General features: G+C 30.8%; 1 long non-coding RNA gene across 1 annotated transcript; it reads right to left on the bottom strand.

Moving 5' to 3' along the window:
• Positions 1-8,753: 8,753 nt before the first annotated feature.
• Positions 8,754-9,918, bottom strand: LOC136273076 (uncharacterized). The gene is made up of 3 exons (XR_010711250.1): positions 9,762-9,918; positions 9,424-9,581; positions 8,754-8,965 (listed from the first exon to the last, which is right to left on the bottom strand). It is a non-coding gene; the product is annotated as an uncharacterized lncRNA (long non-coding RNA).
• Positions 9,919-20,894: the final 10,976 nt, after the last annotated feature.

Genomic DNA, 20,894 nt, shown 5'->3' with positions numbered 1-20,894 from the left:
TACACAAAAATTAAAATATTCACACCAGACAGATCAGAGACAATGCTTGAACTATTTAAATTTTGCAAAAGAAGAGGGTGAAAGTGCAATTGCGAAAAAACAGACGAACACATGCAAAAAATTAGTACTAAAGTTGACAAGGGATGATTTTCTTTAGCAGAATTTCTTTCATCCTTGAAGATAAACAGCTATGTTAGCCACTTTGTTCCACAGAAAAGAAGAGCTGGCTTTCAATTAAAACTGAAAATCTTATCAAATAGAATTCAAAATTATATATAATTATATATAGGGATATTTGGGTTAAATACAATGGTACAAACAAGTATTTTCTGAACTATTTCAAAGCAAATGTGCGCCTGACTTATACTCTGTCTACTTTTGAAAATAAGATGTGCTCATATGTCATTGCTGATGCATAATGATTTACCGGTATTACCACTTGATCATTTGAGTTGTTGAATTATTTTCAGTGAAAATTATTACATCTTGAATACATGCATGTACAAGAAAATTAATGATGGTAAAAATTAAAGTTGATATTCATAAGATTTTTTTAATTTGTGTTTATTTTACATTGTTAAATAAAGAATAAAATCCATGTTAGATAGAGCATTCAGCAAGTTCTGCAGTAAAAGCAGTAATACAGGTTTATGTCAAGCTATTTGAACTGCCCTGATCACATTGATAAAAACAAGACTAAATAGGAAATAAATTCATGCATATGAATATAAACCAACAATTCACATATTGATATTAAGGCTACTGTACTATCTATATCAGCTGACTGTCAAAATATTTCTCTGAATTGCTTTGATTTTAATTACAAATTAAATCATTTAAATTTGTTGCAGACCAATTCAAATTTATGTAAAATAATTGATTATTAGATTTTGAAGAAAAAATATTTCTCCATCTTAATGACAAAAAATTTAATTACTGATCGAGTAGGGAGATGGACAGAACACTTTTTAAATGTGGCTTAGTAGATCAATTCTTAAAGTAAGCATATACATATATTGTTGATTGAATTTTTCTGTTGAGACAATTTTTGTATGTGAAATTCCTGCATACATGGGTGCTGGGAGGGGGCGGATATGGCCAATTTAACTGAAATAATTATTGTCATTTATTTGTTATAGTTACATCCAAATACGATTCGGGCTGATATCAATAAAAGAAGGAAACTATTGGTGACTGTGTTTAACTATAAATTTTTTATGATAATCAGATGAACATCTAAATTGGATATTTCGCCTTTTGAGAAATAAGTTGCCTCCTTGATTTCTTTTTCTGACCTTCACTTTTTAAATAACATCTCTGCACATACTTTTTCATGCAGCACTTTTTTTTAAAATATACATATTGAAAAATGAATAATGATGGACTTCCACCTAATCTTATTGGTGTTTGATTTTATCAGAACAACCTGAAATCGCTTAGACAAGTTAGAGTAGACTGGAGATTCAGTATTACATATAGAGATGAAGAGCATATCTTTCTTCTAAACTGAGGTCATTTTAAATAATTACGCCCTTCAGAGAGCTTTATAGGTGATAGACTTTTAGTGTAAACTACTTCAAATACATAGAAAAAACCTGGAACATTTTAAGCCATTTTTGTAAGAATTTTACATTTAAAACCCTCTTTCTAAACATTGATATATGATATCTTATTTATGAATTGGAAAAAAAAATCCAGAAAACTGCATTGAAATAATAAGAAATCTAAACATTCAGAAAGCTTTTATTTCAAATCACACTTGTTATTAAAAGTTGGCTAATTTTAAGTACAAAAAGGTCAGGAAAGGTGCAACTTAAACAAAATATATATTATATATATTTTTATTTCATTGACCATCAGTATAGTACTTATATAATCAATAACAATATTGGTATATGATGTTATTGTTCACATTTTTTGTCAAGAATATCTAAGTCATATTTCATTATGTTGAGAATTGCACTTTAAGTACAAAAAGGTCAAATCAAATGAACTCAGAGGGTAAAACCTTTCCTCCTTCCCTTGTTTTTCTTGGTACACAATATTTTAAATGATTGTTTTGTATGCAGATTTTCACTGAATTTATGATGGATCAACCACATTGAGGAGTAAAATACCTCATTTATAAATGAAATAAATATTTTACCTTATATTTGCCCTTACGTCCGTGTGTCCATGTTTTCTAATTTTAGATGAAAATGATTGATCTTTAAAATGTCATTAAAAAAAAAAAACTTTTTAAAATAGAAAATGTGACTTATTGTGCATCTTTAACCAGGGAATATTTAAAAAATAAGATACAATATGATCTATTCAATTTAATAATACTTGGTTTTTATGTTACCTTTGCCCCTTTGTAAAAGCTTAAAATGCAAATTTGATATACTTTTAAACCTTGTACAACTTTCTTCCCTCAAATTTGCCTATGGATTTTATTTCGCATATATATAGTACAGATGATCACTAACAGAAATACATAATTCATTTTTCCAGCAGTTGTTGTAGATTTTGCATATAAAGTGATACAGATGCGCAATTTTTGAAATTTGATAAGCGTCTAAATGCATGTTCTCTTCCTGTTGTCATGGCAACAATTACAACGAAATATTTTAAAATTTCATTTTTTCCTAAAAATGGGAAAACTCAATCTTATTATAAATACAAAAAGCAAAATACTATATAATATCACGTAAAGGAATAATTTACGTAGATGTTTAGCTAAAATCATTGTTTTATTTTCAAAGATTCGTGCACCCGTAACTAAGGAAATAAATTTCCTTGGATACCAGTCCCTTAGTATGACAGAAATCATTGTTTATCAGGGATTTTGTGTGAAGTAGATTAAAATCAATAATATACAAGCAGCTTTTCAAAAAATAATTTTTCCACTTTCCATGGAATGCTTTATGCTTGTTGATTTTTACTCTTAAGCACTGTATATCAAATATGCTTTTTTTAAAGGTGTTGTAATATTTATATCTAGTACTGCTGAAGTTTTAATGTATGAATTTAAAATTTCTTACCGTATTGATTAGCATGGTGAATTAAAGTCAAACATAGCACAGCAATTGAGAAGATACGGATACAATCCATTATGTACAGATAGAACACCAAAAGTTGAGTATGTGTCCAACGTAAGTCAGGTCTTCACAACACGACTGTAGATATACCGACAGGTTTAATTTTACTGTTATAAAACTTTACCTCAAACGCATGTTTTAGTTGGCTAGACACGGTATGAAATATGAATATTGAAATAAGGAAACAAAAACAAAACCCAACTACAATCATATTAAAATGAGAAAAGGTATAGCTTATTTTCATATTAAAATGAGAAAAGGTATAGTTTATTTTCAATTTCTTCAATTTATATTTTTGTAGCAATTGCTTTTATGAAATATTTATCGAGCTAGTGACGTTATATCATGGTTTGCGTCAAAACCACATCTTTGTAAAATAAAAAGATTGGCCTCTTTACTAACTACAGAATTATGATTCATGATTTAATGATTTAAGATGTAAATTCAATAAATCCGTGTAATATTATTCATTGGTACTAAAGCAAGCATATAATTGATGGAAAGCAGTGTATTATAATACAACCTAACAAATACAAGTCCAATGAAAAAGTGCAATTATTTTTACATTTTTTCATTACCCTTAATAACATATATTCCTAGAAATGTAATTTGAAAACAGAAAATCAAATACATTTGACGTATTTGAGTTGTTGGTCGGTGTGTTATATAAATATTATTGAAATCCTAGTAGTTCAAAAGCCGACGGACACAATGCATGAACACGATTAATTCCTGGAAGGCAGCCTCTGTTCTAGGCATTAAGAGTTCCAAAAATATATATAATCTAACTAAGCTTTCTCTTACGATTAATTTGATGTTTAAACTTATAAGCTTTCCAAATTTTCACATTAAAAGAAAATTGAAATCGTGTTTAAATTGATTGCATTTACTGTTCTTGTTTCTAATTTTGTTGTTGTTGTTTTGCTTTTATCAGCTTTTGTACTCAATATACAATGTATCCAAAAAAGGTATTTCCATACCTTTGTCGACATTAACATTACAACAATACAGTCACTATAAATTGTATTTATATGCATTCATTACTAAAATGTGTGTTTCCTTATATAAACAAAATGAGATAATTTTTTATTTACAAAATCATTTTAACCCAGACAAAAAAAAAGAATTACACAAATGTTTTACAAATTAGACATATGTTTCAATATCATTCTTACCAAGAAAAAATTAACATTTCAAATGTTAATTGGCAATAGTCCAATTCAAGCAAATTTTGATTAAGCAAAGTGAAATATGAGTTTCTCTCTTTGTGTGCTGTTCTGAATGTACCGATTGGATAATTTGTAATTATAAATTATAAGGAAAAATTAAATTGCAGCCAATAAATCACGTACACTTTGAATTCTTGAACACTTGACCATATTGAACGTGGTTTTTTTTAATTTGAAATCATAATTTCAATATTGTTAATGTATATATTACATTTTTCAATCACTTTGCAACCATTATTGAAATAATTATTTATAAGAAGTCGTAAGTGACTTTAATTATAAATTATTACTGTTACAACTTTTGAAATATATTGTTCAATTTGTAACTACCATTGTAAAGCGATATCTTTTGAAATTAATATTTTTCCCTCTTTCAAATAATATTAAATTGGAACTGTTCGTCCGTCTACCTGTCAGTCTGTCCGTCTACAGAGTTAAAAAAAAAAGTTACCCATTTTTAACTTTTAACTTGTGTTGTTTTTAAAACATAATCATGCATTGGACAACATTTTCGAAGTTGTTTGCACGAATGTCATCAAATACACAGAAATTATGAAATTTAATACTAAATGAAACTATTTTTACCTACTAGTATTGGTTTTGTTACTGATTGACTTTGAAAGCATACTGGGGTGTAACATTTCAAAGACGGCTTTTAGCGTGGTTTTAGAGTATCAAAATGTAACAAGTCACACCAAATTTACCTTTTTATCAAAAACAACAATTTCCTTTACACAGAAAAGGACCGTGGCCTTTAGAAAATCAATATTCCACTCTGCATTATGATGTGTCTTTTTGATGTCAGTTTTTATCAATTGTCGAATGAAACGCAGACATATGATATGACAAAATCATTTAATTTCAAAATACATTGTTAATGTAACTAACATTTTTTTTAAATTTAATTATTTATGTTCAAATCAATGTAGTCAGAAGCGGTAGATGCAATTTCCACATATTCTGCTTCTGAACCCACTTTAAATTTGTCTTTTTCCACGTATTCTACTGTTGGATGTGTTTCAAATTTTCCTTCCTACTTTTTTTCTTTGAAGTGTTTTATACTTTCTGTTAACAGTTATTACTTGCGAAAAGTCATTGATTTGTGCTGACGTTTGTCTTAAGGGCATACTTTTCGGTTGGATTATGCACAATGTGTATAAAAAACTTATATTGGTAAAACGGTAGTTGTTCCAATCAAGACTGAAACAATATCAATGCTTGCTGAAAAGGATAACATTTAAACATTTTTTTTAGTCTTTTTTAACCGATTTTATTCACATTTCTCTTAAAATCGTAGGTCGCATTCATTAACAATTAAAATATAAAATAAAGTTGTACATTTTGAATCAACCTTATTTAATATTGTATACATATTTTTTGCTGATAAATGTGCCGTAATGAATGTCTATCAATATATAATGAGTCTTTGTTTATGTCCAGTCAATTGAGTTTTTTTTTGTTTGTTTTTTTTAATAGATACATGTTGTTTATACTATTTGTAAATTATTGCAATACACAAACGGCTTCCTAATAAGGAAACGGCTTTAATGTCAATTTAAAAACAGGGAAGGACCGACTGCCTTGCAGTTTTGATTGTATGCATATAAGATCACAATCACACATTTTATTTTTTGTAATGTTAACAACATTTTCTTCAAAAGTAGAAAAAACATTTCAAATGCAACATTGTTTCTTTTTATTGTGTTGATGGGTGTACTCTTCCTGGTTTGGTTCATGAATATTTTATTAAAACCTTTTTAATTTTGAAAAAGAGAAAAAAAGAATGATAACATTTAATTTCGAATTTTTTTGGGCAATTGTTAATAATTTTCAAATAATATTATTGTCTGTTTAAATTGGTATACTCTAGGGAAAAAGATGTTATCTCCATGTACTCAGTTGCTGGATTGTTTTCAAGTTCGTCTGATGGTTTCTTTCTTTGAAGTGTTTCATATTTACTGCCGATGGTTATAACTTCCGGCACATCGTGATTTCGTGTTTGTGTTTGTCTTGAATACGGGTAATTCTTCCTAAGTATGTATGAAATAAGTACTACAATCACCACTAAGGAAATGGTAGTCGTAGCAATTAAAACCGACACAGTATCAAAAGTTGCTTAAATGAAATATATTCAAGAGTTAGAAATTAAAACGTTGTTACAATCTTTTCTTTAACCTTTATTTAAAAATTAAATAATACCTTATTCATCAAATAAAATATCTTAAATTACAAATAAAAACAAAATAATCTTATGTGTTAAAAACTCGATGCTCACCTTTAGCAGGTAGTTCATTCTGGCACAGATTGCCAAAGCGGTCATCGGCACACGCTCAGCAATGGCCTGTTGTATGGTTACACAGTCTGTGTTGACAATGTTCACTACAAGACGTCTTACAACTAGGTCCGTATACTGTAAAAGGGCATTCTGAAAAGTTATGATGGAGTTACATAGTTCTATTTCTTTTTTTTTGGAGGTATAATATTTATCTTTTTTCTAGTTATATAATTATTATTTTAGTAGGTTAGATAGTTGTTAATGCAATAAGTATGTAACTATTTGATCCACTCTGGTAGAAATAAAAATTATTTTATTTTTTCTGCAAAAACAATAACAAAAAGAAAAAAAAAACGTTTAAATTTACACATTTCAGTGTGATGTTAACAGATTAAAGTGTAAACTGTATGCTATAAAGTATGAATTCCACAAATGAACGTATAAATTTTACATATTAAACTGTGAATTTTTCATTTATAAGTGTAAATTTTACACTTAAAAGTGTGAAAATTACAGATTAAAGTAAGAAAATTAGAGATAAAAGTGTGAATTTTAAAGATTAAATTGTTTATTTAAGGGACAAAAGTATACACTTTACAAATTATAGTGTGAATTTTACAAATTAAAGTATAAATTTTGCAGATTTAGGTGTGAGTTTTACAGATTTAAGTGTTAATTTTACACATTAGAGTTTGAATTTAACACTTTAAAGTGTAAATTTTACACTTTAAAGTGTGAATTCTACAGATTAAAGTGTCGAAAATAAAAAAGTGCAAAATGTGGCATTCATACGCTTCCGTATCCATAGTCGTTCTAGAAGAATAAGTTAACTTATATTTTTTCACTGCTATTCATCATCGATTATTTATAAAAAAAATTAATAAGTTTTACATCACTTACCAAAATCTTGACTTCCAGAAGAAACTTCTTTCTCACAGAAAAAACCTGTACGCCCTTCAACACAAGCAATACAGTGTCCGGTTGACTGATTACATATTTTGTTTAGACAGAATTCACTACAAGATATGTTACATTTTGGTCCATAAAGCATGGAGGTGCATTCTGAAAAAGCAAATATAGAAATTGTAGTTTTCAACTAGAGATTTTCAATAATTCTTTACAATTGTGCAGTGTTTCCTATAACCGCGCCGTGTGAAATGTGATGCAAGGTCGTTCAGAATATGATTGAGGAATATAAGTGTGAGTAAATTCATGCTTTTAAGCGACCTTTTCTTTAAATGTTACTATTGGTTTAAGTGTAACAATGTAAAGGTGCACGTGTATGTGTATTAAATATAAAATGTGATGATAATAAGGGCGATTTAATTGCAAGTTTTGAATTTTTAACACCTTTCATAAAAAGATATTTGTGTAAAAGTACCGTTCTACCGTTGTGTTGATTTTTAATAGGCTAAACCCCTTTTGATTTCAACTTAACGTGCTCATCGAAAGAATAATCAGGTTCTCTTGTTGAAACTGTATTGCTTTTTTACCATATTCATTTTCATAGGAAAACAAGAGTTAAACATATTTGTTTAATATTCAATATCAATTGTAAGGAAAGAAAACCACCCGGTAAGAATTGCATATTCTAACTCACTCTGATAGCATCTATCACCGGTCCAACCAGAGGAGCATCCATCTTGACAACTTCCATTGATATTGTGACATGACAACTGATTTAGACAGTTTCCACACTGAAAGGAACATGCTCTGCCATATCTACCCTGGTGACATTCTTAAAATATAGAATATCTATCATATAAAAATTTCAAGACCTTGTGTCAAAACAATTGATAAAATCGCGTAGGATTTACTCAAAAATTGGATACCATGCTATATGACATATATCGCTTGGATAATGAGAAATGTGTGTATTTTTAAAGAAGCAGTAAACGCAATATTCAAACATCTAATCGTTCATACTTTCTTCACACATGTCACCTTTAAAACCATCTTTACAGTCAAAACAATGGCCGAATTGAAATTGACATTGTTCATCTAAACAGTTGTCGGGACATCTTGTGCAGTTTTTGCCATAGAATCCGATGTCACAGCCTGTTTTACAAGTACAGAAAGACATGTTTACAGTCATTCAGTTGAAACGGGTAGACTTTAATGCAATACGCCTCAAAGAATAAACAGTTGCCTACCTGCAATATGTATCTCACAAATATTGATGTAAGCAAACGCAGATAAATCCGGAAAGTATGTTTGATTCCGTGAATTAAATAGCGTCACGTAGCGACCAGGAGTTAAGCAATCGATATTGACGATGTTATTCAGTGGTTGTTCTATGTCGTGTTGATAACACAGGGTCCCTGATCTCCAGTCTGGTGTTTCTGATACATACACAGATATTCCCGCCAACGTATCACCCTCTGTGACATAAATAATTTGAAATAATAAACTGAAAAACCGATGCTAAGAGCTAAGAAAAGGATGTTGTAATTAAGAATAGCATATTTGTAACATTGGTTACCCTATGAAAAATCGACATCATAATTGATCGTGTCTTAACAGTTTTTTATGCCACAATGCTAAATATATAAACATGAGGTTTGCTAGATTGATTTTACACAGTGGATGTAGCAAACATTAAAATGTATTGATTAATAACAATGTTTCAACCTGTATGATGCGGGTAGGCAAAGCACTTTTTATATATTTAAACGCTTAAGGATTGCAAACAATTGGACTGTTTTGAGAAAGAGAATTATTCATGTTTGCGTACTTAAAATAAGATAACTGAGACCTAAAGAAAAATTATTAGTTTGAACACTTTGATAATGACAAAAATCTAGTCTAAAATACTGAGTAAAGATAAAACTAAGCTTACCTTTACAGGTGAGATAGGTTCTTTGTCCTGATTTACATAGCTTCGAGTTCTGTGAACAATCGCCTAAAACTGCTTCATTTCCTACACATTCATAATTTTGATTTGCAAATGAAATAGAAGGTGTGCCCGGTGAACGAGCCGATACATCAACTCCATCTCTGTAAGTTTGTAGAGTTATAAAAGTCAGAAAAGTAGGAAGCAAACGCAATAAACATTTTTTTCCATTATAATACAACATAACATTGCTTCAGAAATAAAAAAAAACCAGTGTTTAAATGTTTTAAAGAATGCGGCAATCTACAAGACGTCTTAAGAAGTATAAGATGTTGATAACTTACGGTAAAAATCCCCAATTCAAGCATACAACTTGACCATCATGCTGAGTGAATTCTGTGTAGCAAAGATATCCACCATTAGACATTGTTTGAACAATATTGCTAGATGTTCCGTCGCTATAAATACCAGAAACAGAACTATCCATTGGTTCTGCATTTGTTCCTACTGTTTTATTAAAATGTAAGCATAATATTAATTTTGATATTTATTATAATAAGTTTACATTAACTAAAGGTGAAAATAATTATTTTGTGCAATCGAAATGAAAGTTTAATTGTCGTTTATTTTTATGTTTTAGTTATTCATATATTATTACGTGAATATCTATTAGATCTTTAATCTGAGATACTTACAGCCTCCATGTACAAATAATATCGATATGATATTTTTCTCCCCCCCCCCTAAGTCCACAGTAAGCCACGCCTCCTTCTGGCCGGAAGCAGTTAGTGAACACATTAAAAGGTCCGTACTGTGGTCACCATCCACAGCGAGGCTGGGATCAAAGTCCTTGTTGTTGTATCTCTGACTCAATGTCACCGTCTTATTGAGAGCCAAGTTTTCTTAAAAAGAAAAAAAAATCATTTCTTATTCTTAAATTGATTAGTATGTATTTATATACAGCGAAATAGCAAAATTGTATAAAAAAAAAACAGGTTTTATTATTACCACATCTTATTTTTTATTTATTTTATTTTAAATGAAATATATTACCGTATTGATCCGTATTTGGTATTTTTATGCTAAACAATATTGTCACAAAGATGAGAAAATCCATTATGTATCACACCACATTTAGAGATACACATACTTCCACTTTAAAGAGAAATCCTTAAATAAAAAATACAGGAGCAACTAAAGCGCATCTTATATCATTCAGTGAGATGTTAAGCGTTCCTTAAACACGACTGTTGAAAACACGAATGTGCTCTGCAGTGATACATTCCTTAATATTTAAGATCACATAAAAATAGATTCATTTGGGCGGAAATATACGTCGTACATTCGAGACGGTTGAATTATCACAAGGTACATTGTTAGTTTTTTTTAAGGAAGATGACGAATGTAAAATAGAAACAATAACATTGTTGTTGAATATTTTTAATAATCTCTATAAATGTCAACCAGTTATTTAGTCTATGTTATCTTAATGTTTGATTTGATTGTGTGAGCTAATGTAGCTTATACTTAAACGTATTGTTGCAATAAAAGTGACGAACATCCTTTGCTGACTGGTCACACCCGCCGTGTGCTCTTTGTGGTAACGTCATAGGGGAAACGGTAAAATCAGTAGATAATTAAGTCAATAATAATGGGCTAAACAGCATAATAATACATTAAGTCAGCATCTGTAAGTATTCGACCTAAAGAAAAAATGTATTTGCTAAATAGGTCGGAATATCGACCACAGAACTAACAAAATGACGATTTTAAACGAAACTATTGATAATCAAGCTTCAAATTGTTTGTTAGTAACTCGAGTCATTTTAAAAATTGATTATACATAAAACATGCCCTTGCGTATCAAATAATCTGAGAGACAAAAACTCAATATGCATGTGATAAAGGCATATTACTATAAAAGTAAGAAGAGTGGACGATAGAAAAAAAAGTCAACACCTTAATTATAACAATTTTTTGTTAGGTTACTATTAATGTATTTTCCTAGTAAAGTATCTATGTGATATGTATATAAACTTTAAGAATTGACCCATCGGTTTGGTTATTTAAAAGGGAAGGATCTGGCGATCTGAATTTTCTTCAATACGCCAAGCAAATGAAACTTTAATTAGATATTTTTAAGTTCTAAATTACGGATTGGTTGTATTTTACAGTACCAGTATTATTTTCAGTTCGTGACATTTTCTGAGAATTTAAATGAAACTAACCGATTTTCAACCAACAAAAATTAAAAAAAACCTTGATCTGCCCCAGCCATTCTTTTGCTTCGGACAGGGTCTGCCTACCCAAAACACTAACATTCAGATAAGTACGCAAATATTTATTCGAAAAAATTTCTAATCAAGATTTTGTATTTAAAAGTCACCGAAATACTCATATTTTGGAAAATTGTTTATTTAGATAGAAACATTTTAAAAGGAGACATCAGAATTAAGTTTATACTTCTAAAAATGCATTCTAAAGGGTGCATATCAAAATTTGCTTTTATCTAATCGGAAAACAACTGTATGTAACTTGATACAAGAAGAAAATTAAAGATTTTAAAATCAAAACATCGTTATTGATTAATTTGAAATAGGTTACACTGAGAAGTCCAAGACATATAGAATACTACACTGTTGTTTTGATCTCGGCCCTGGTATCAGGCCAAGCGGTTGGTATCGGCCCAAGCCCAAAGGGCGCGGGCCGATACCATATGAGGGCTGATACCTGAACAGTGTGATGTTGTTTATATCATATATCTAAAATCAAAGACTTTTAATCAAATTCAAATTCAATATGAGGAATATAATTTATCATGAAGAAGCTACAATATTCATTTTTTTTCAGATTTACAAAAGTGGCTTTCATTTCTTTTTATATGTGTTAAGATATGTAGGAGTTCTCGAACTTTGTTGACAAACCATCGTCGTTTGAAATACAGTAAAATGTAGAGGGGAGTCTGTTGTCTGAAATGAAGCACTGTCTTCTAGAATTCAAAATTATCGAGAGAGAAACTTTAATCCTACGCAACTTCGTAATAAGTCATTTTTTTCATTTGGATTTCGTAAGTTTCTTGTCAGATTCCATTCATAAAAACCACCCTGCTATAGCCAGAACGTTCAGAATCCCGTCCATTACTTAACAACTTAAATGTTACAATCTAAACTCTGGATTTCTACGATTTAGTCTCGTTACATCTTTCGCAGTATCCTCCAAAATTTAAATGCTGATTGATATTAAATAAAGCGTGCTATTGTTCTAAATACACAACCGTAGTGTAGGTTACCTCCCCTTACTTAGATACACGTCGCTTTTTGGCGCTAGTTTTGACTCATTAATTTTCAATTATCAGCAATAAATAAAAATATTTAGACGTGTAAGATGATGTTTATATAATGTATGTGTTATTTTTTCGTTATTTCACAAACTAGTTTTAATCAAAGCAGAGCTATTTAGGAATTACCAATTTTAATTTGAGGGCCACACACCTTGACGACGGGCTAAGACAGAAAAAATATCAGCCCCAAAGACGATACAGCCCTAGCTTTTGGTTGCTATCTCACCGAGTCCAAGGCACGAGAATCAGGGCTGATACACGACAAGGTATATGATATAAGACATATGCATGCCTCAGCGGAACTCCATTGACCGCGCGACATGTGGGTGATTACAAAATGGCGAATGCATTGGTTATACATGTATTTTTTTTTTATGTAGGGGCGGTGGTCAGTATTCAAATACAGCTTTACTTTGGAATTAAATAAGGGGTATTTTGACGGATTAAGTTAAGGTAAAACAGTATACATTTACGTGCATATTGTAAGATGTATCACAAGTGATACATTATTTTTCTTGTGAAATTAAATAACACTTGTGTAACAAGTTTACACAAATCTCTAGCATCTTTCTTTTTGTTTAACCTTTTGAAGAAAAAAACCTAGCTAAGCATACATGCTATTACTGATTCATCTCAGAGGAATAGAGATATTTACTTATTTGTTGCCATCCACGTCTTTCTCTTCGTTAACAATGTTCAGGGTTTTTATGTCACAATCCACCTCAATTAAATGATATCTGGGAACATAGAAACAATGTTTAAAAAGAACATAAGACTTTGGTGGTCAGTTTTATTAGTAAAATACTGAAAGAACACGTACCAATGACGTCAAAACTGTCAAATTATGTATAACAGCATTTCTATAATAAATGTTCAATAAAATGATGATTTTGTGAAAAGTTTCAAAGAGGTACATCATTGTTCCCACACTTAATTTTACAATTTTCAGCTTTTTTCAACGACCATGTATTGTTTGATGTTGCACATGTGCTTAACGGCGGGGCCGAAATGAAAAAAACATATATATGTGTTAAAGCAGAATATTGTGCCCTAAATGATATAATGCTGCATATTTTATTATTTCAAACTTGAATTTTGTGGAAATTTTAACGCACATCATGATGTTTTGCTGCTTTAGCTCTTTTAAGGATCCATTTCTATTAAACAGCAACTATCAATGGTGTCTATACTCCTTTACTTTAATCCATTGTAAAGAATGGTTGCATAAATTTTAGAAAGGACGTATTTTTTTGTTATGCTATTGACTTTGGCCAACATTTTTATTTAAATTTGCGAAAAGTTCTCGGAAATTTCTAAGTATTAACGTCTTATTTACACCGATTCTTGAATAAAATTTGCAAAGTTCTCAAAGTTTCTCCCGTACGGTTGTAAATGTTTTATTAATGAGTAAAGAAAGGGGCTTGGTAGAACATTTACTTGAACCTGCTAAGTATCTATGTTTAGGTTAAGGTATCCACTATAAGTAAGTTCTTTCCAATTTTTTTTGTTTGGCTGTTAGAAATATTGATTCTATATGAACTTGAATAATATCCTTCTAAGAAGGCAAGCTATGAGTATATGTTGGAGTGTCACTTGCAGAATTACATGTATAATTTGTATGACGTTAGTTTCTTTAAGAACAGTTTCCAGTGACAATTTTCGCTTGTATTTTTTTTAAGTTTAGGGTAGAAATGAGAGTAAAAAGCCAGATTTTGTGAATACAAAACTGATAGTATATGCTTATTGTGACGTGATATTGATCAGAAGAATTTGTATGATATCGATCTCTAAAAGTTGTATCATTATACCCCTGTAGGTCTTATAATAATTTCACTAAATTTCGAAACAATAAACGTCATCTCTCTCTCTCTCTCTCTCTCTCTTTCTCTTTCTCTTTCACTCTGATATGTTTTTAAAATTAAATGTATTGTACAGTATAATAAATGTCTTCTCACTGCATGATCAATATATAATTAGAGTTACTGAGAATTACCGATATTACCTAGAAAATATCTTTATGACGCTACTATATTTGTTTTCTTTTCTTTATTTTGTTAATAAGGATCACATTTTTGACCTTTATTTACATGTAGTCCCTATTTTTTGTAAAAATCAGTTTTTATCTGCTACGTTATTCTATTGTTCGTTATACATACATGTAATTGTCAAGTAGCCATTTAACACGTGTTACAGTCTTTGTTTAAAGTAATTGACAACAAAGATTTCTGTATGGTTCGTTTTATTCGGACACATTGACTTTAAAATTTGCAATGTATAGTCTAAGCCCTGAAATATCATAAAACAATAACATAATTTATATCAAAGTATAACATTAGTACAATAAATATGTATTTCCATCAAGATAATATTTTTACATTATCTTACTATAATTGTACTTTAAACATTTAGCGGGAGGTAACTCTTATAATATACATGAATTACATTTCTCCAAAATGAGTCATAAAAATATATTAATCAGATAAAAAAATATTCAAAAACACTTTCTCACCATTTTATGGGGACAGACTCGTAATACATCGAATGCGTGGTGAGTTTATAGTGACATTGACTTTCTGTAATTTGAGCAAGGTCTGGCCCAAAATTCAATTACTTGTCAATATAAATATATATTCTGCTCTGGTCAATGTCCAGACAAAGATTGTCAAACTTGGCGGTAAAACACATAAAGCACAATATACAAACCAACCAAATTCAACCTGACACAAACAACCAATAAAAACCAAGATGACAAATATCCACTGACCAACTCATGATCAGGTATATGTACAGGTGTATGAATTAAAAGAAAGGGTGGATCTAACTTTAATTTTTATATGTGTACTGTTTAGATGTACTAATTACAATAACTTTATTTATTTATTCAAATCAACAATTTTCATACTCTTACACACTTAAGTGGACATTCATATCATTCAAAAAGCGGAAGGAATGATAAATAAAATAAAGTTTAAAGTGTCCATGCATCAAATGCAACAGATAACAATTAACACTACACGATTTGTTTCTTTAAGCGGTTACAGGATCTTTATCAACAAAAAAAGAATCAATTCTCTTCATTTCATTACCAGTTGTGTCAATGGGTTTGTTTTATCTTATACTGGAATAGGGGCGGAGAATTAAATTCATATACCTTGATTGGAATGGTAAACTATGTTCAAAATATATCATATCAATTTCAAATTAATGTCAGCCTGTGATAACTGTTATCTCAATGTACTCTGCTGCTGTATCTATCCCAACTCTGCCTGCTTCTTGAAGTGTGTCATATTTACTCCCAGTTGGTTTAACTTCCGAAACGGCATAATCACGTGCTAACGCTTTTCTTGATGACATACATTTCCGTTTCAAAGTGTATAATGTCAATGCAACAACTAATATTAACAAAATAGACCAAAAAAAAGACAAAGAATTATAATATCTAGACATAAAATCAATGAATCCTAACATTTGAAGTTATACATGTATTAACCATCTTGAAAATACAATAAAAACATTCTTATTTATAATAATTTAGTATATACTAGTACACCAAAGTTATATTAATCACACCTTGCATTTTAAGTTTTAAAAATATTTTTCTGCGTATCAATTCTCACCTTCAGCAGGTAGTTCATGTTCACAAAAATCACCAGAGCGAGATTTGATACACTCTAAACAGAAGCCATTTAAAGGATTGCATAATTTATTTTGACAGTGTTCACTACAGGACGTGTTACAATGTGGTCCATAACGCGTGCAAGGGCATTCTGGAAAAAATAGAAAGTAATACGGTAGAACAGTATACGTTTCCCTTTGTTAGGTACAGCAGACATTTATTGATCAGACCCAACCTAACACCAGAGCAAACCCCAAATAAACCCGGCTTTTGGGACTTATTTGGGGTGTACTGTGGGTCTCCTTTTTGAAGAATGTGTCTTCTCGGGATTCACTTTGGGTTTACTCGGGGTTTGCATTTGGGGTCAACTTTTTGCAATGAAGTCTGAAGCAAATGTATCTTTTATCTTTCTATTACAATGTCTGTAAAGCCTGCTCTTGCATATTCCTTCACATGTAGCGTCTGCTTTCAGAGGTATACTTCTGATCGGGGTTTCTTCTCTGTGTACACTCTGCATTTACTTTGGGTTTACTCTGGGTCTACTCGAGTAAATTCAGAGTTAACCCCGAGTAAACCACGAAATTGAACACATGGTTAAGCTGGGGTTGACTATCTGTTAGGCTGAGTCTGATCGGTACTTTATACACATTTAGTGAAATTTGACTCTGTAGAAAAGGAAATCTAATGGTGAAACAAAATCTTTGGTAATGATTAAAAATAAAAACATATTCTGTTGATTAATCCTTTTCATAGAATAATGTCATAAACCTTTTAACATTAAACTCACGTTGGTCACATTTATGGCCCGTCCAACCAAAGGAACAGCCACTCTGACAAGTACCATCAATATGGTCACAGGGCAACTTATTAAAGCAGTTTCCACAATGTAAAGAGCACGTTCTGCCAAACAAACCCTTGTTACACTCTTAAAATATGAAATATAGAAAAAATCAAATCCTTTTACACAGAATATAGGCTTTTTTCAATGAATTTTTTTTTTAGATATTTAAAACCATCAGAGAATAGTTAATATGTTTAGCATTACATGAAAAATTAAAGTATTCAGTTCCGCGTACAGCATTAGGCTCATACAAATAGCAATACCTTTTTCACACCTGTCATCTTTGAAGCCATCTTTACAGTCAGTCAAAACAATGTCCGATTTGTACATGGCAATTCCCATTTAAACAGTTATCTGGACATTTTGTGCATTTTTCACCATAATATCCGATATCACAACCTGTTTAAAATTACTAGTATGCTAAAATGGTTCAAATGACACAGTCAAATCAAAGAAGTGTGTATATGTCAATGCTAAACTTGTAAAACAATAAACAGTTGGTTACCTATGATATGTATTTCACAAATATTAATATAAGCAAACGCAGATAAATCCGGAAAGTATGTTTCATTCCGTGAATTAACGAGGCCGAGTACAGAACGAGTACGCACGCTTTCGCGCAGCGTTTCATTTGTATTGTGACGTCATCTTTTTGCTTAGTTGACGCCATGGCGTGATAGTTTCAACTGTAGATATTCAGCGAAAATTGTTGAAAATATCTCGTTTGATGCGTAAAAATAATGTTATATTGTGGAATAAACATAAATGTCTCGAAGTATAAGCTATTGGTCGAAAACGTGAAGAGGGTTCAGCAAGCCTAGCCCTCTGTCACGTTTTCTTAACCCGCCTAAATATAGCTAAATTCATACATTTCAAGACAGTAACCATGTATTTTATATTAATGACCCTTAATATGTGAAGTTATATATTTTTTTATTACTTAAATATGTCTGAATGTTTTAATAATACTATATAGACCACCTTTTTCGCCTTTGTCATATAAAAAATAGCCATTATCTGACGAATCGGGGAAATTGGGCATACAAAAATCAACTTTGATAAGACCCCTGGAACAAACCAGGAGGTAAAAGGTTTTTTTTATTTGACCATTTGATGCCCTTTAGCAATAACTTTAATATGTAGAACAGAAAAAGAAATCCCTAGGGCAGAAGTTTTGAAAAAATGTAAAAAAAAATTTGCAAAATTGATACATTTCAAGCAAAATCCCATAGGGTCCTATGTTAAAGATTAACAAACTTTGAGATGACCCCCTAAACAAACGGTGTGGTAAATGTCTTATTTTTTAATCTTAAATAATAATTATATCGGTAGAAATTCATGTAAAAAGTTTCATCCACAAATCTAGGGCAGAACAAATTAGACCCGGCCTCGTTAAATAGCGTTACGTAGCGACCGGACGTTACACAATCCATATAAATAGTGTTATTCAGTGGTTGTTCTATGTTGTATTGATAACACAGAGTCCCTGATCTCCAGTCATGTGTTTCTGATACATATACAGATATTCCCGCCAACGTATAACCCTCTGGGACATAAATGATTTGAAATAATACACTGAAATAATTGTTGCTAAGAAAAAAAAGTTGCAATTCAAAATAGCTTATGTGTAACATTGGCTATCCTATATACAAAAAAGTAATTGACATCATAATTGTCCGTGTCTTTACAGTTTTCATGCCACAATGCTAAATATATAAACATGAGGTTTGCTAGATTGATTTAACACAGTGGATGTTAGCAAACATTAAAATTTATTGATTAAGAACAATGTTTCAACCTGTAAAACGCGAGTATGATATGCGCATTTTAAATCTTAAAACGCTTTAGGATTGCAAACAATTGGACTGTTTTGAGACATAGAATAACTCATAATTACGTACTTAAAATGAGATAACTGAAACTTTATAAACAGTTATTAGTTTCAACATTTTGATAATGACAAAAATATAGTCTAAAGCACTGAGTAAAAATAAAACTAAGCTTACCTTTACAGGTACAAAAGTGAACCCCCCTTCTAGTAGTTATTGCCCCTGAAAGTATTTACATTTCCATAAAATCACTTCAAACTTTTTTATTACTTATCATAGAGACTTCGGACCACTTGGGATGGAAGCATCTACCTTGGCCAAACAAAATAACATAAAGGTCAAAGGTCAAGGTCATTTGAAACTCTCTTAATTAATGAGTTTGTGTATCTCTTTTGTTTAGGATGGTAGAGAAAAAACTTTTTCATGGATGTAGTAGGACATCTTAAGACATTTCAAAATATAACCCTTTGACCCTTACCATGTAACAATTATAGAGTTATTGCCCCTATTGTACAAAATGCTTGTTATCGCAACTCCTCATTAACCATTAGAGATAGAGACTTGAAACTTTTACTAATGTATTCAGTATACTTAGACGCTTCTCCAATCTATTCATACCGACAGGGTCCAAAGTCCCTTTCTAGCAGTTATTGCCCCTGAAGGTTTCGAACATTCAATAAAGAAACACAAATAACTTTTGAATCAATAATCATAGATACATCGGACCATTTGGTATTGAAGCGTCTACCTTGTCAGATGAAAATGACATGAAGGTCAAAGGTCAAGGTCAAGCATTAAAAAATTGAAAACTTAATCGTTTGACACTTTTTTTATGAAGTAACGCAGAAAAAATTATTTATTCTATTGAAGCAATCTTATTTCAAACATAGAAAACAATGAGGTGGAAAGACCTCTAATTGTTCGAGAACAATTAGTCTACTAGTTTATTTTTTTTCTTCTCTTTTTTCCAGGGACAGCTTTTTTATTTCAAGAGATATTGAAACAATTTTTTCTTTATGTTATTGGCCATTAAAAGTTATGGTACCAAATGACCCTTTGCTTGATAACTCCTAGAACTTACAAAGTTATTGCCCTTGTGTACGAAAAGCTTGTTATCGCTACTCCTCTAAAACCATAAGAGATAGAGACTTGGAACTTTTACCAATGTCTTCATTACACTTAGAGGGTTCTTCAATTTACTAATATCGAAAGGATCTGAGGTCCCCTTCTACTAGTTATTGCCCCTGAAAGTATTTGAATTTCCATAAAACCACTTCCAACTTTTCTATAATTTATCATAGAGACTTCGGACCACTTGGAATGGAAGCATCTACCTTGGCCGAACAAAATTACATAAAGGTCAAAGGTCAAGGTCATTTAGAAATCTGTTAATTAATGAGTTTGTTAGATCTCTTTTGTTAAGGGTGGTAGAGAAAAACTTTTTCATGGATGTAGAAGGATATCTTAAGACATTTTAAAATATAGCCCCTCAGGTCGTACCTTTGAATAAATACAAAGTTATTGCCCCTATTGTATGAAATGTTTGTTATCGCTACTTCTCTGAAACCATAAGAGATAGCGACTTGAAACTTTTACCAATGTCTTCAGTACACATAGACGGTTCTTCAATCTATTCATACCGAAAGGATCTGAGGTCCCCATCTAGAAGTTATTGCCCCTGAACGTATTTACATTTCCATTTAATCACTTCAAACTTTTTTATAACTTATCATAGAGACTTCGGACCACTTGGGATGGAAGCATCTACCGTGGCCGAACAAAATAACATAGAGGTCAAAGGTCAAGGTCATTTGGAAATCTCTAAATTAATGAGTTTTTAGATCTCTTTTG

Source organism: Magallana gigas, chromosome 1 (assembly GCF_963853765.1).
Source record: "Magallana gigas chromosome 1, xbMagGiga1.1, whole genome shotgun sequence".
NCBI lineage: Eukaryota > Metazoa > Mollusca > Bivalvia > Ostreida > Ostreidae > Magallana > Magallana gigas.
The sequence above is the reverse complement of the archived record's forward strand: the minus strand, read 5'-3'. Positions and strand labels throughout refer to the sequence as shown.